Below are 15382 nucleotides of genomic sequence, written 5' to 3' on the forward strand. Positions count from 1 at the left end.
CATCCCTGTCAGGTAGGTTAGGCTGAGAGGCAGTGACAGGCCCAAAGTCACTCAGGGAGCTTCATGGCTGAGTGGAGCTTTGAACCCTGGTCTCTGAAGTGCTAGTTCAATACTCTTAACCAGGACACATTCTACTCATGTAAAAACATGTCCACGGGCCGGACTGAGAAGGCGATTGGGCTGCATCTGGCCCCCAGGCCTTAGGTTGCCTACCCGTGCTCTTAACCACCACACCACACTGGCTCCTGAATTGCAGAAGATGCCATTTCCATCATGTGTATTCACATGCAGCCTTTTTATCTTACAGTCCTCTACTTGATTTAAAGGAGCCTGGGGCATGCCGCTTAAATTGTGCGGTTCAGGCACATGTGGAAGGAAAACTCTTTGGCTGGGTATCCGGGTGCCAGCTAAAGCAGAAGTGTCGCCCTGACTGCATGCAACAGAGCAAGTTGACAATTTCCCCTGGCACTGCAGGAATTTTTATTTACCTCTTTTTCAAGTTCTGACACCTCTGTGTTTTCAGCTCTGTTTCTGTTCCCAGAAATGTAAAAAAAAATAAAAATTAAAAAACAGAAAAATTTTATATTCCTGATCAGACATATTTACAACAAGTTGAGGAAGATGGTGGGAAACCAGAGCTCTCAGACTTCCCTCCGGTCAGAATCTATCCCAACACCTCCACCTACTGTATAGTCTTCTTAGTAAAAAAAAAAAAATGTAACACTTCCCAGTAAATCACTCTTTCCTTCGGAGGATGTTACAAAGAGGTAAATGCTGTGTTTACTCCTAGAGAGCAGAAAGATTACCTCATTCTCCAAGAACTGGCTAGAGATAATTTACCATAGGTAAACAATAATCTAACGGGGATAAGTTTGCTCTCCTTGCACAGCTCAGTCTTAGACAGAGTTATATCCATACCTTAAGCCATTTGTGCCTAGGTGCCCCTATGCAAAGGCTGGACTGCCTGAGTATTGGGGGCAGTGGAAGGGGTGTGAGAAAGGTAGAGGGAGAGAGAGATGACATATACTAGACAAATAAATTCGGAAGTAGTCTTCAAGAGACAACTCCTTGCATGAGACAAACAGCAATGTGGAAATAGTGTGGGAGTGAAGGGAAACATGGCAGCAACATATCAAAGTTCAAGGCCATTGCATCACCTCTGAAATACCCAAACAGGTTGAATGGCTATTTCAGCATGGATACTGTACTAGTGGATTTTTTGCAATCACATGAGGTTGGACTAGACAACCTCTGAGATGCCTTCTGACTCCAGAATTTTATTTTTTTTAATGTTACACTGACTGAGAGGGCTTGGAGCACATAATCCTGAACACTTACATCAGCCGTGGGGAAATATTGGCAAACTCCCAGTTCCCATCATTCCCAGCCAGCATGTCCGAAAGGTTGATGGGAGCTGTGGTCCACCAATATCTGGCAGCTCACAGGTTTCCCACCGCTGACTTATATGCTGACTCAATAAGCCAGTTACCAACTGGAACTCTTCATGTGCCTCAAGACTGTATGTGTAATTCAGCTTGCTCTGAACAAGGGTGGTCCTGTTGCAAAGAAACAGGAGAAAGCCTAAGCTAAGAGAAGTATTAGCAATTCCTGCCATAAATCCTCTTCACAGTAGTTAAGGAGTATTACCCCCCCCAAAAAAATAATAGATCTTGTACACATATATGCCTAGTTATTCCCCCACACCCAGAACCAAGCCATAGATTGTGCAGGTAATGCCTCTAATTTGCCCATTAATTATCCCGGGCAAGTAGCAGATTTTATCTATCAAGCCTACTCTTCCCCAATTAAATTAAGCAGCTTCGATTGCATTACCTGAGAAATAAAAGCTAAATTCCTACAACAAACACAGTTTAGCTAATCATATCATGCTTAAGAGGAAAAATGACCCTCATGGCTGTTGCAAGTCTGTAGCATGAAAATTTAAATGTCATAACCAGTGACTGCTGACTACACCTATCTTCTGTTGTCCTATTAAATAATTTATTATTATTATTATTATTATTATTATTATTATTATTATTATTATTATTATTATATAAAACAAACCCTGCCTTTTGTAGTGCAACATGCTTTTTTCCAGCCCTGTGATGATAATGAGATCACTTTTTGCACTTGAGTTAATGCTAATTCGATAAGCATTTTCCTATAAACAGACCCCTCCTGTACACCCAAGCTTTTTAACTTTATGGAATCTTCCAGGATTCTTATTCTTCAATACACTCTGACCCCGTGAGATCACTGTGGGAACCAGACCTTTTCACGTTGGCTAGACCCCTTGCCTTTCTTCCCTGTTCCCTTGCCTCTTAGCCATGTTTGCTATTTTCCCATGTTGTAGGACTTGTGAGAAAGTAAGTGCCAGTCTCATTCTAAAAGGAAGTTCCCTGCTGTGTTGATGGAGGGTTTCTAGAAACCCAGGGTGGAATCAGATCCATCCACAATAAGCCTGAGCCTAATCAGGGATAGGAAAACTTGAAACACAGATCAAAGAAAGAAAGAAATCGGGGTAGTAGCAGTAGTATACTGCCCTTCATCCACAAGTATCAGGGCAGTTCACAACATACAGGTACAGGGAGCTGTCCACTGCACCAACGGGCAACTAAGCACCTCTTAAAATCCCCACACCCAGTCACATTTGTACCCCAACAAGTCACAGTGAAAATTCAGTCAACTGTATTGAGCTTATGTTCAAGGCAAAGTGGGTTGGGATTGCCTTAGCCTTGCCTTAGCCTTGCCTTGCCTTGCCTTGCCTTGCCTTGCCTTGAACTAACCACCTTTTCTGTTCCATAGCACAGCGGAGCCATTTTTACTTACCGGTACTTTCAGCCATTTTCTGCAGATGAATATATTAACAACAACAAATTGGGGTAATTCTCCCAAGCCACGACATGCCCCAGATATGCAAAATGACATTGGTATTCAGTAGTCATGTCCACTGCAATGGCATCTTTCATGTCCACTAAACAACCCCAAAGGAATATTTCTGTGAACACGTGTAAGAAGATGCAGGTTTACAGACATGTGTATGGACACATCAGCAGATCTGGCAATATAAGCTTTAAGACCCAATCTTTTCATTTCTTTCTCATAAAGAAATATGGCTGCTGACAGAATCTCTCTTCCATTTGCCTTTTATAGGACTATTTTACTTAGTCCCTTTCGAGCTGAAATAAGTTTTTTCAGATCTAGTTGTGTTAGTTAAAAGGGGAGGGGAAGTGACAAATGTTCAGAGTGTTAGCAATCAAACAGCTCTTTTATATTCAGCTCTGTAGAAGCTCTTAAGTGGGTAAATGTTTTTGATCTGCAAGCAGAATAGGAACATAGGAAGCTCCATCTAGAAGGCCCATCTAGCTTAGTATTGTCTACACAGATTGGCAGTGGCTCTCCAGGATTTCAGACTATGGTGGTCTCATCCAGCCCTACTTGGAGATGTCAGGGAATGAACAAGAGACCTTCTAAATGAAGCACACATGCTCTACCACTGAGCAATAACTCTTCCCCAAATTTGGAGAGATTGGGATTATTCATATTTATTAAACTGATCTGTGTCAATCTGGTATTTTATTATTTTGAGTTTATTGTCTTTAGTACCGCTAGTCATCCCAGAAAGGGCAGTATTAAACAAACATCCTAGTAAATATTAAATGACATTTTTGCTGCTCCTCTTATGCCCTTTCATGATATGCACAGAAAGATGCTGGAAGATTGCACTCTGAACCATTAAAATTTACAACAATTCAAATGTAGCTCAACAAACAATTACGTATGTACAGTATTTTGCAATAAATACAGCAAGAGGCTCAGGTTTATGTCAAACAGGCCCCAATAATGATAAGTAGGAAATATTTGATTTAAATCCCTCTAGAAAAGACCAGACACACAATAACACACATACGTAACTAAGAGTCAAAGCAGAGGTGATTAGGCTGTGATCAGGGTGGAGAGTCCTATACATTCTGCATTACAATTTCTTTAAATAATTTTGAAAGAAACTTGTTTCTTAATCACTGTGGGCATACTTTGTTTTACACATCACCACCACCACTTATTTTTCAGAAAATCCAGTTGCTACGTAGAACTTTTAATAAGGGACAACAAGAAATATAAGAAGCTTCTGCATGGTTGACTACACAATGGATTTGAGAGAGAGACACCAAGGCTTTGTAAAACCTCTCAGTCCCTCAACAGACGCAAGCTGAGAAGAGCCCACTAACTGAACCAAACAGCCAGGAAATTTGAGATTAAAGTTCAGCAGTGTAATCTTATATTTACACTCAAATGGAAAGTAGGCTTCCTCTAGGATTATCTCCTCTTTCTTCATCCTGTTCATCAATTTCATAAAACAGACAAGAAAAAAAAAAGAGCCTGCACAGAAAGTCTGCCCTAAAGACGTTACTTGAGCAATCATTTACCTCTCTGGCAACTAACTGAGAGCAGAAGTATGAAAAAGTGTTTACAACACGCTTTTCAGACACTTTCCTATATTGTTCATGCCTTGTGACCAAGTTCTTCCGCATAAATTCCCACATTACATTACAAAACAGACGATGATATGAATAACAGCAGCAACAACAAAGTAATAGAAAATTAAGAGCAAAAAAAAGAGGACAGTAACGGTGCTGATGATAATACACAAAATAATACAAGATCACCAGTTAAGAGAAAAAGAGGAAAATCACCCAGTCTATGAGTGCTTGTGGGACATTTGAAAGTAAAGCAGTCTATTCAGAGTCATTCTGCGGGTAGAATAAAGGAACTCAGCATTCACCCTCTTCTGGAGTACTACTACTACTACTACTAATAATAATAATAATTTAATATCGAACATTTAAAACTTCCTGATACAGAGTAGAAACCACATGCCACAGGCCTCAACCCTGACAATCCCCAGGGCTCAAATTAAGCCCTGTGATCTTACCTTAGTTGAGTTGGATTGTTTAGGCAAGAGAAAAAGACGTTCGCTGAGCACCTCAGTACAGCACAGAAGCAAACAAGGTTTCGGATCTAAGCAGCCTCCAGTTCCGGTGGCTTTGACACCAACTGCACCACGATCCTGGGCAAGTCCACACAGAAGGAAACCCAGCTGAGTTCAAGGAGACTCCCTGCCACAAAAGCGCGCGCAGGACTGCAGCGCCAAACCTCCGGGTCCCCTTGATTCTCCAACCAGCAACGAGCGCCTGCTAACTCAATGGCCCCGTTTGCAACATGCAAAGCTCTGCGTTTAACGGCTCCCTCCCTCCAGGTCGTACCTCCTCCTGCCCAGCCCAACATCGCGCTTCCCAGCCGAGAGATATAACCAACCCTCCCTCCGTCTCCTCTCCTCGCGTCCTTTCGGAACGCTCCCTGCCCTGGCTCGTTTCCTCACTGACGTGTCAGGATCATGGAGCAGCAGGCGGAGAGAGACCCGCACCCAGACTTCCAAGCGGGAAGGAAGGCTCCCCAGTGGGGAGCCCCACCCAAGCCCAGCTCCCGGACTCCCCGCACTCGCCCCACGGAGCTTTCGTCCTCCACCACCACCTCCTCCCTGCCAGCGCCTTTCCGCTCCGCTCCTGGCGGTGCGCCGCGCAAGGAAGGGCCCGGCAAGCCCTGTCCCGAAACGCCGACCTACCTTAAGCTTGCAGCGGGTCCGAGGACGGCGGCTGCAACTTCTGCTGCTGCTGCTGCGGCTGCAACAACAGCAAGCGGAGGCGCCATGCAGCTTCTCCCGCTGCGAGACGCTCAGAATGGATGCAAGAGCCTGGCGGGGTCATCCGAGGACGGGTTTCAGCGTTTGAGGTGCATGTGACGCGGAACTGGCGGGACGCCTCGCCGCCTGGTGGGCGGTTGTGACCCCTGCAGGCCCCTGCTCGACGCAGGCAGAAATTCAACAGGTATAGCACCTGTTTGCACCTTATCACAGCCTCCCCGTGCCAGGAAAATGCTGACTGTTAAAAGGAAGCATTCTCTTGAGGCCGTTCTTTTATCTATACTGTACTGTATTTGTACTGTATTTAAAAATTACCAGCAAATAGTTACAAAGATGGGGCCCGTTTTTTCAAATACAGTGGTACCTCAGGTTACATACGCTTCAGGTTACATACGCTTCAGGTTACAGACTCCGCAAACCCAGAAATAGTGCTTCAGGTTAAGAACTTTGCTTCAGGATGAGAACAGAAATCGTGCTCTGGCGGCGCGGCGGCAGCAGGAGGCCCCATTAGCTGAAGTGGTGCTTCAGGTTAAGAACAGTTTCAGGTTAAGTACAGACATCCAGAACGAATCAAGTTCTTAACCTGAGGTACCATTGTAAAAGCACAGAAAATGCTGCTCACCTTTCAATTATTAATTTTTTTGGCAGCTTATGCCATTCTTGCTTAGACAAGCCTCCCCAGGTGCTTAGAAAGTGGAGGTAATTTTAATTTATTTTAACTTTTGGATGATTTAAAATGAATGTTTCTTAATTTTATTTTTTCCTCTTTTTGTAAGAAGGATTATTTTTTTTACAAGCAAACTGTATAAATTTTATGGAATAAATAACTATAAAGCTATTGGCAGTCGAAAGAGGGCAAGGAACACTCAAGTTAACGATAAAATTAAAAGTAGCAGATAAAAGCAGTGTCATATATTTCTGTTCATGGTTAACATGTTTTGTTTTGTTTAAAAAAAAAAGACTTGAGGGTAAAAAGGCTCACTGCCTGGCACTTAAAAGATTACAGTGTGGAAACCAGGAAGGGGCGTAGCTCAGTGGTAGAGCATCAGTGTTGTAATGAAAAGGTTGCAGGTTCAACACCTGGAATTTCCAGGTAGGGATCGGGGATGTCCCCCATCTGAAACCCTGGGCAGCTGCTGCCAGTTAGCATGCTGTCTACAATACCATAGTCTGAGTCACGACAGCTTCCTACAGACAGGATGCTGCCATCGAAAAGCTCCTCTTCCCAATCACCATCCACCATGTTTCAGTCAGTCAGCAACCCTCTTTTCCACTCAGCTGCCACGCCCTTTGAACCCATGGAAACAAGTGGACATAAACGGGAGTGATAAAGCACCTTCCTTGTTCTGTGAAGGTGCAAGGCATGTGTATTATGTTTCCTTTCATCCACAGAATGTTTGGTAATGCCGCTTGCTTTTCACAACAGCTTGAGTTACCAGCACCTTAGTTAGTTGACTTTACCTCAAGACTTATCTTTTAAGGCCTTGTGGGGGCAGAGAATGGACTTTAAATCATAGAATAGTAGATTTGGATGGGACCTCGAGGATCATCTAGTCTAACCCCCTGCAATTCAGGAATCTCAACTAAAGCATACATGACTGATGGCCATCCAACCTCTGCTTAAAAGCCTCCAATGAAGGACTTGCTTGCTGAGATAGGCCAAAATTGAAATGCTCCGGTTTGCTGCTGAGATATATATGAGTTTTTTTGTCAGTTTTGCTGAATGAATTGGTTTAGTTACTGGTTTATGATATTTAGTGTTTTAATATGAATGCTGCAAACCTGTGAATACTGACAGCCAGTGGCGTAGCGTGGGTTGTCAGCACCCGGGGCAAGGCAAGTAATTTGCGCCCCCTAACCCTGGATTTGCGCCCCCTAACCCTATCCCTAACCCTAACCCCCAGATGTTGCGCCCGGTGCGGCTGGCCCCCCCTGCACCCCCCACGCTACGCCACTGCTGACAGCAAATTGGCAGTCTAAAAATACAGGGACAAATAAAAGCAATAGTAAGATAGGCAATTTCCAAGTTGTCTACCAGCTGCTGGGAACAATAGAAGGCTGTTGCCTTAATGCAGGCATAGGCAAACTCGGCCCTCCAGATGTTTTGGCACTACAATTCCCATCATCCCTGACCACTGGTCCTGTTAGCTAGGGATGGTGGGAGTTGTAGTCCCAAAACATCTGGAGGGCCGAGTTTGCCTATGCCTGCCTTAATGTTCTGCTTGTGAGCTTCCCAAAGGCATCTGAATGTCATTGTGCGATACCAAATCCTGGATGATTAGGAACATTGGTCTGATCCAACAAAGCTCTTCTTGTGGTCCCAAAGACTCCCAGTGTCACTGCTTACCTCTATAAATTCATGTTGCTGCAGAGCCTCTCCACAAAGACAAAGTGGGATATCTTTGCATGTACATGGAAAATACAAAGGTCTTTAAAAAAAGTAATATAAAAAACAACAACCAGTTTCAGCCTTAGTTTCCTATCAGCGAAACAGGAACATTAGGCCATAGGTGCTTTGCTGGTTTCTTCTAATTTTTCCTTGAACAAGGAGTTTGGCTTGTGGGGACAGACTGTGCATCTTTCAACAAGAAGAATCTGATGTAGAAACAACCAAAAAAACATTAGCACATATCCAATGTGCAACTGAGCCATAGATGTGGGCAATCTTATGACGATCTCTAAAGTTGTGGGAATGGATAGGGTAAGCACTGTAATGCACTTTTAAATGCTGTGGAAATTTAATTCAGGCTAGTTTCAAATAAAATGCATGTATGGGAAGCAACAATAGGGAATATTTTTAAAAACTTGTTTACTTTTAAATAATATAGATATATTTCGAAACTCACTTCAAATGCAGGGCAAGGTCTGCACGCTGCCTGGATACAAACATAAGCCTCTACGTAGGGCCTACAGGGACTGACATTTTATAATTTCTTTGACAATTCCCTTTAACTATGAAGGTTTAATTCATTTAATTAGAATCCTAGCACAATCCCTGGCAATTCAACAGCCATATCCTGTGTTCATACCGCAACCGTCTTACCACTGCTCTCCTTCATTAAGTATGGATGAGTGAACATTTAGGAAACTGCTTGCATAAAAGGAGTGTTGATAAGAGTATACAGTATATTGAAAGTGATGATTAATAATCTCAGTTAATGTAAGAAATGCATGATCAGAGGCAAAAATAATAATAATGAAATCCTGGGCTGAGAGCTGTGTTGACCTCAGTTATTGACCTCAGTTAGTTGAGCCAGAGTAGCCATAACCTCCTTAATTCTTTTACCAAGGTCACCAGACATAGTTTTGCAAGACTACTTTGCCATTTTATCTCCAAGGCTTTATGAACACATTTGCATGTATTCATCATCATCATAATAAATTTTATTTATACCCCGCCCTCCCCTGCCAGAGCTGGGCTCAGGGCGGCTAACACCAGTAAAATTACAATAAAAACATAATAGGAAAAAAACCAATTTAAAATACAGGTTAAAATGCAATTTAAAATGCAGCCTCATTTTAAAAGTAGCCCATAGATCAAAACCATAAGGGTCAGACTGAGTCCAAACCAAAGGCCAGGCAGAAAGATGTCAAGTCCCACAGGGCCCTAGTCTCTTGTGATAGAGCGTTCCACCAAGTTGGGGCCAGTGAAGGTGCAAGGTCCTGAAAAGGCCCTGGCCCTAGTTGAGACCAATCTAACCACCTTGCGACTTGGGACCTCCAAAGTGTTATCATCTGTGGACCTTAGGGTCCTCCACGGGGCATACCAGGAGAGGCAGTCCCGTAGGTACGTGGGTCCTAGGCCGCATAGGGCTTTAAAGGTCAAAACCAGCACCTTAAACCTGACCCTGTACTCCACCGGGAGCCAGTGCAGTTGGTAAAGCACTGGATGAATGTGATCCCGTGGCAAGGACCCCGTAAGGAGCCTCGGCGTGGCATTCTGCACCCGCTGGAGTTTCTGGGTCAGCTTCAAGGGCAGCCCCGTGTAGAGCGAGTTACAATAATCAATGCTAAGGGGTATGGTGGGTTGCATCTGCCATGTGCCCAGGTTTGCTTGGCTCATGCTACAGGAGTATAGAACTGGGGTTGTCAAAGAACAGCAGCTTGCTCTGATCTCTGGGAGAGTCAGAGAGCTGGGTTCCGGCTTCATTCCCCATAAACTGAGATGGATCTGGCAGGGAACTGCAAGTGTGTTGTCTCAGGGTCTTCCTTGAGCAGCCCAGGTTCCCCTCCTATCTAGGGGCTGTGATTTTGAATTGGAGTGGGGGTGGCAGCCATTATGGGATAGTTAATATGCAACTGGCCAACTCTTCAGGGCTGTTGTGCAGCAGTTGCCCAAGGGAGGGCACAGGCAGGCTCTCCTAGCTTTCCCACTTCTGTTATGAGCCCTACAGATCACAGTGGAAATGCATCCCTCCCAGTAAACATGCATCGGCTTGCACTATAAATCTGCTAACAGTTTTAAAACGCACATGACTGCGATCTGCTGGTACTTTGTGGCAGTGTCAGGGCTTAATTCCAGAATTACTGTGGCAATTGAATTCCATAATTTATTTACTCCAGTCAGGGTTAGATGTCATAGAGGACATCTGGATAAATGAGATCATACTGTGCCAGTAAAATATGAATGTTCCTCCAACAGTTCCGATAGGCATATGGCGGTGTGTTGTGAATCCTCCAGAGTTGTTTCTTGCATTTGAACACTGAGTTTAAAACAAGAACAACCAACATACCGGTAATTTATCTGAGGCAATATAATGCATGGTGTCCATTTGGTAGCAAAATACATGGGAACTTTAATTTTAGTTGTGTGTGCGTAAATATGCATCTATCTTAGCAAGAAGATTCATGTCAGATGTAAGGAAATTGGAATATGTACTAGGAATGACAAAAATTAAATAGTGGGTTATGCCACTCTGAATTAAATTTGACAGCTGAAGAATAATGAGGCTTGGGGTGCAAATGCCAGGAAGGGTCCACAGGAACTGATGCTGGCATCTTGTGTGTGTGTGTGTGTGTGTGTGTGAGAGAGAGAGAGAGAGAGAGAGAGAGAGAGAGAGGGGAGAGGAGTTATAACTTTCTACTGTTGTGGCCCAGTACCAATAGAATAAATGCTAAGCAGGGCAGATGCAGCCACTATCTTTCTTTCTCCCAGTGTCGCAGGGTGCAGTATTTGGACTTAGAGGCATTGTGGTGAAATAAAGATAGCAATTTTTTATAATAAAAAAATCTATTTATTTAAAAGCATCTATAAAACTGCTTAATATTTTAAAGAACTCTAAGGTGTACAATTTAAGGACAAGAAACAATAGTATAAAGGCATATAAAAACAAATTAAAGCAGGAAATTCAGAGAATTGAAACAAATAAAAACAGGTTCTGCCTTATGGGACAGGGAAACCCTGGGTGAAAAGGCATGTCTTTACAAGATGTCTGATGATTGCTGCTTCACTTATGGCAGAGGGAAGGTTATGCCACGGTACAGGGGCGAGAGCAGAAAATGGACAAAAAAGTCACCGCCTTGCAATATTCTGCAGGTTGATGTTCCATGGTCAGACTTTCCCCAGATGATCTAAGTGATATTACAGGTTTATACAAGAGAAGGCAGTCTTTCGGGTAACCTGGTCCAGAGTAGTTGCAACCACCCAATTCAGCACTTCTCATATTAATGCTGGACTATTAAAAAAAGTTAGAATGTAAAAAGAATTAGAAATAAAAACAATACTGCTGCTGCCACTGCTGGGTAAGCTTGTGGGAGGGGAACAGTTCCTTATCATCCTTTTATGTGATCCCAGCTGTTAGCCTGCTACCAAACTGTTCTTCCCTATATCTTGCTTCCCTGTCCACTTCTGGAGTTTGGGAGTCACCTGTAGTTGAAAAGCCAGGGACAGGAGCCTTGCTAGAAGAAAATGTGGCAACCCTAAAAGGAAGGCTTGCCAAACAGTTTTTATTGTCAGGCCCACAGCTGCTGTGTCAGGGTTTCTGAAGCAATAACCCTAATGAGAAGGGGGCTTCAGCCCATGCTGAACCTATCAGATCAGATGAACGACCCACTGGATGGGGTGGATGAGAATGTCCCTACCTTTCCCCAGTGTGCTCTTCTGTCATTTTTGTGCTACAGAGCCATCACTCTGGAGCAACCTATAGCTACACTCTAGATAAGTGTTGCACATGATTCAGCCATTCCCTTTGTAATTTCCTAAATGAATTTTTGGCTCTTGCCTGTCCTGCCAATGGATAAAAGGCAGCCATTTCTCTTGATTAAATTGCAAAGAACAGAAAGAACAGAAAGTGTTGGCGGGGGGATGATTCCCAGGGCTATTTGAATCCCTATATGCTGAGATCCCTGATTCTGTTCACAGGAGAAATTTAGGCATAAAAATGTGAATTCATGCTGCTAAATTCTTAAAACTGTCCCAGAGTGTTGGCATGAAGTGCTCAGTCTCCATCAGTAATGACTGGGTGCAACTCCAGGCTTGCAAACACATTCTAAATCTAGACTTATAATCTTATGGTCAAGGTTATCCAGTGCTTTTCTTCTAGGAGAAAAAGGTGCCAGTACTGCGTACCCTTGAGGACCCCCAGGAAAAAAACCACTGAGGTTATCTATACTAGGATATCCTAAAAACAGCAGCAGCAGTAGTAACTGCAGAGATATGTTTTTAGGTGCTTGAAGTCTTGCTAACAGAAGACTGGCTAAAACCACTTAGAGCAAAGGTGGGTAAGCTATATGCAACATCTGCTTTTTATCTGATCCCTGAGCTGTCCGGGACTGCACCCCTGCTGCCCCAGATGTGGTGATTTGGATGTTTCTAGACGTGCTAGGCCAAAAGAAGCGGCTGTGTTGCTAACACCCTGTTAAGAGGGAAACAGGAATGCCTTATGAGGCTAGTTGCCTCCTGTAGGATTGCACAGCTCTCGCAATTGCTCCACATCTAGAAACCTCTGGGAGCTTCATGACAGGTGTTTATTGTGGGGTAGGGGGAAGCCATACACCAGCGGCGTAGCGTGGGTTGTCAGCACCCGGGGCAAGGCAAGTAATTTGCGCGCCCTAACCCAAACCATCCAGATGTTGCGCCCGGTGTGGCCGGCCCCCCCTGCACCCCCCACGCTACGCCACTGCCATACACTTTAAATGTATGGTGTCTATGCAGCCCCAGTTCCAACAACCAAAGTGGATCATTCAAGGTTGGGAATGTAATGTGACCTGCAGGTTGAAAAGACACTTGATTAAATCATGATATATTTTAATAGCAAACTCAGTTCTCTCAGTGCCAGCCCTTATGTAGCCAAAACCACACAATGCCTAGACAAGAGGGAGATATCAGTAGGCTTGGCACAGGCCCAAGGTTTGCAGAAGTACAAAAACAATTTAGGGGGAAAACCTAAAAGAGGTGGGGATTGCAAAACAAGTCAATGAGCATGTCCAGTGGGTATCAAATGTTGTCTGGCTGTTGGCAGGAAAAACAGAAATGGGTGGAATGGAGTAAATGGAAACCTGAGCAGGAGTACTCCTTACTGTAACATTTTGTTGCAGGACCCATTTGTAACTCATAAATAGTAATGCATGCTAAGACTGTTGCAAAGCTTCATGGTTTTGTATAATGTAGAGAACTATAACCTGAGATGCAGAAATGCAAAAGACAGAGCTAATGTTACCTGAAGTATTAGGAAAACTTTTAAATGATTTTTTCACCTAATACTGATTTTAAAAAATCTTCTTCCTTCGTGGCATCTGATTTTAACTTGGAGCATTAGCCTGCCAAGTAATTTCCATATTTGCAAACCCCGAGACAGACTTCTCAGCTTACAGACAATACTTTTATTTGCTATACTACACCACTCAGACCAATTCATCAGACCAAGTTACCTTGACAGCTCTACTCTGAAGCAACTGTGCTCTAAATTGTGCTTTTCAAAAAGTAAAAAATTAAATTCAGTGAAGTCTGCTACATTGTATAAACCTAGATGATAATAAGAAGATGCACCCAAATCCATGGAAGCAGGCTTCTGCAAATGAACCACCTTTTGAAATATGTCCTGCATGTATAGTAATGCATTGTACAAGTGCTGTTGCTGGATTTCTGTGTCCAGAGCCCAGGTCTGCACGAGTGGCTCCCTTTGCTGAATTGGGATCATAGGCTCAAAAAAGCAGACAGCAAGGCCAGCTCTGATAGTGCCAATTGCCTCATTTTGGGGTGTAGGGGGCTACATCTAGAACAGGTGACCAATGCTTTCAAAACTGGCAGCATCAAACCATCTCCCAAGTGACCATGTACAGCTAGATCTTTATGCAAAGCCCAATTCTACATACAAGCCTCTTTGGAATGTAGGCACAATATTTTCCTAATGGTTAGTAGGAAATGGTCTTTAATAGACTACAGAGCAACAGGACTGTTGTGGTTCAGAACATCAAAAGAAAAATTCTACTGACACATTCCTACAGTGCTAGCAGTTCTTTTTGAAAGTCTGTCCCCAGTGTGATGTATTGGTCAGGCCAGACGCTGTTTGGCTGATAGAGTCTAATGTGATCACAGCAGGAGCTGCTTAGGCTTCAAGGCCACGTCATTTCAATTAGAAAGGTGAAAAATAAAACATTTGTGTGACTAGGGTGACCATAGCAAACCACAGAAATGGTGCCTGCTTCACAGGCACACTAAATCAAGAGAAGTTACAATTTATCCTCAAATTAATAGTAAACATATTTCTCTAGAGTAATTCAGAACCAGCAAAGTGGCTGTTAAAGGATCGCATATGTTTTGGATTTAGTATTGTTGACAGTATTGTCGACAGAATTCCTGCGATAGTTTAGAAAGTCTGGACAACAATAGTTGTGGCTAGACAATGGGGACAGAGTATTGCCAGCACATAACTCAGGTGCTCAAAAGTTTGCACTGGTTTGCACCTTATACTACTGGGTCAGGTTAAAAGTTATTATATTAATTTACAAGGCTCTTAACAACTTAGGTCCAGGGTACCTTAGGGATGGCCTGATCCCTTATATCCCTGCTTGATCACCACAGCTTGGATACATAGTTTGCATCAGCAAGGAGCTGATGCAAAAAGCCAGTGTGGTGTAGTGGTTAAGAGTGGTAGATTCGTAATCTGGCGTCTCCACTCCTCCACATGCAGCTGCTGGGTGACCTTGGGCTAGTCACATTTCTCTGAAGTCTCTCAGCCCCACTCACTTCACAGAGTGTTTGTTGTGGGGGAGGAAGGGAAAGGAGAATGTTAGCGCCTTGAGACTCCTTCGGGTAGTGATAAAAGCGGGATATCAAATCCAAACTCCTCTTCTTCTACTGTTGAAATGAATCCTTTATATAGTTTGCATGGTTTGGCAGTGCTTGTTTTAAAGGAATTCACTAGTGGAGAATGAATGCAAAAGGGAACATTTTGCCTATGCAAAAAAGCACATTTAATTTTAATAAAATACAATTATATAATAAAGCAACACTATAATAATATATGAGATTTCGGTGCTTCCTAATGGGGATATTATAAATTGGTTGTTAAGATCTCACAAAAGGGTAAATGGCAGCACATTTTTTTTAACTGGAAAGGGTAAATCTGGATTAAAGGGGTGGGAATATAAATGTTTCAATGTTAGCTCCACTGTGTGGACACTTAACAAATCTGCATACATGAAGAGCACTCATCTTACATTAAACACTTGCATGGA

The 15382-nt window shown here is 43.3% G+C and overlaps 1 protein-coding gene across 7 annotated transcripts in view; it reads right to left on the bottom strand.

Moving 5' to 3' along the window:
- Window positions 1-5792, bottom strand: part of LOC309348747 (serine/threonine-protein kinase Sgk3) — a 49246-nt gene extending 43454 nt beyond the window's left edge. For 4 of the 7 annotated variants that reach the window (XM_081874460.1, XM_081874459.1, XM_081874453.1 and 1 more), the window contains exon 1: window positions 4937-5252. The gene's annotated coding sequence lies outside the window, so the exon portion shown is untranslated. The other 3 variants (XM_081874455.1, XM_081874457.1, XM_081874454.1) reach the window with 2 other exon arrangements.
- Window positions 5793-15382: the final 9590 nt, after the last annotated feature.

The sequence above is a fragment of the Podarcis erhardii genome (genome assembly GCF_964252035.2).
Source record: "Podarcis erhardii genome assembly, chromosome: 8".
Classification (NCBI taxonomy): domain Eukaryota; kingdom Metazoa; phylum Chordata; class Lepidosauria; order Squamata; family Lacertidae; genus Podarcis; species Podarcis erhardii.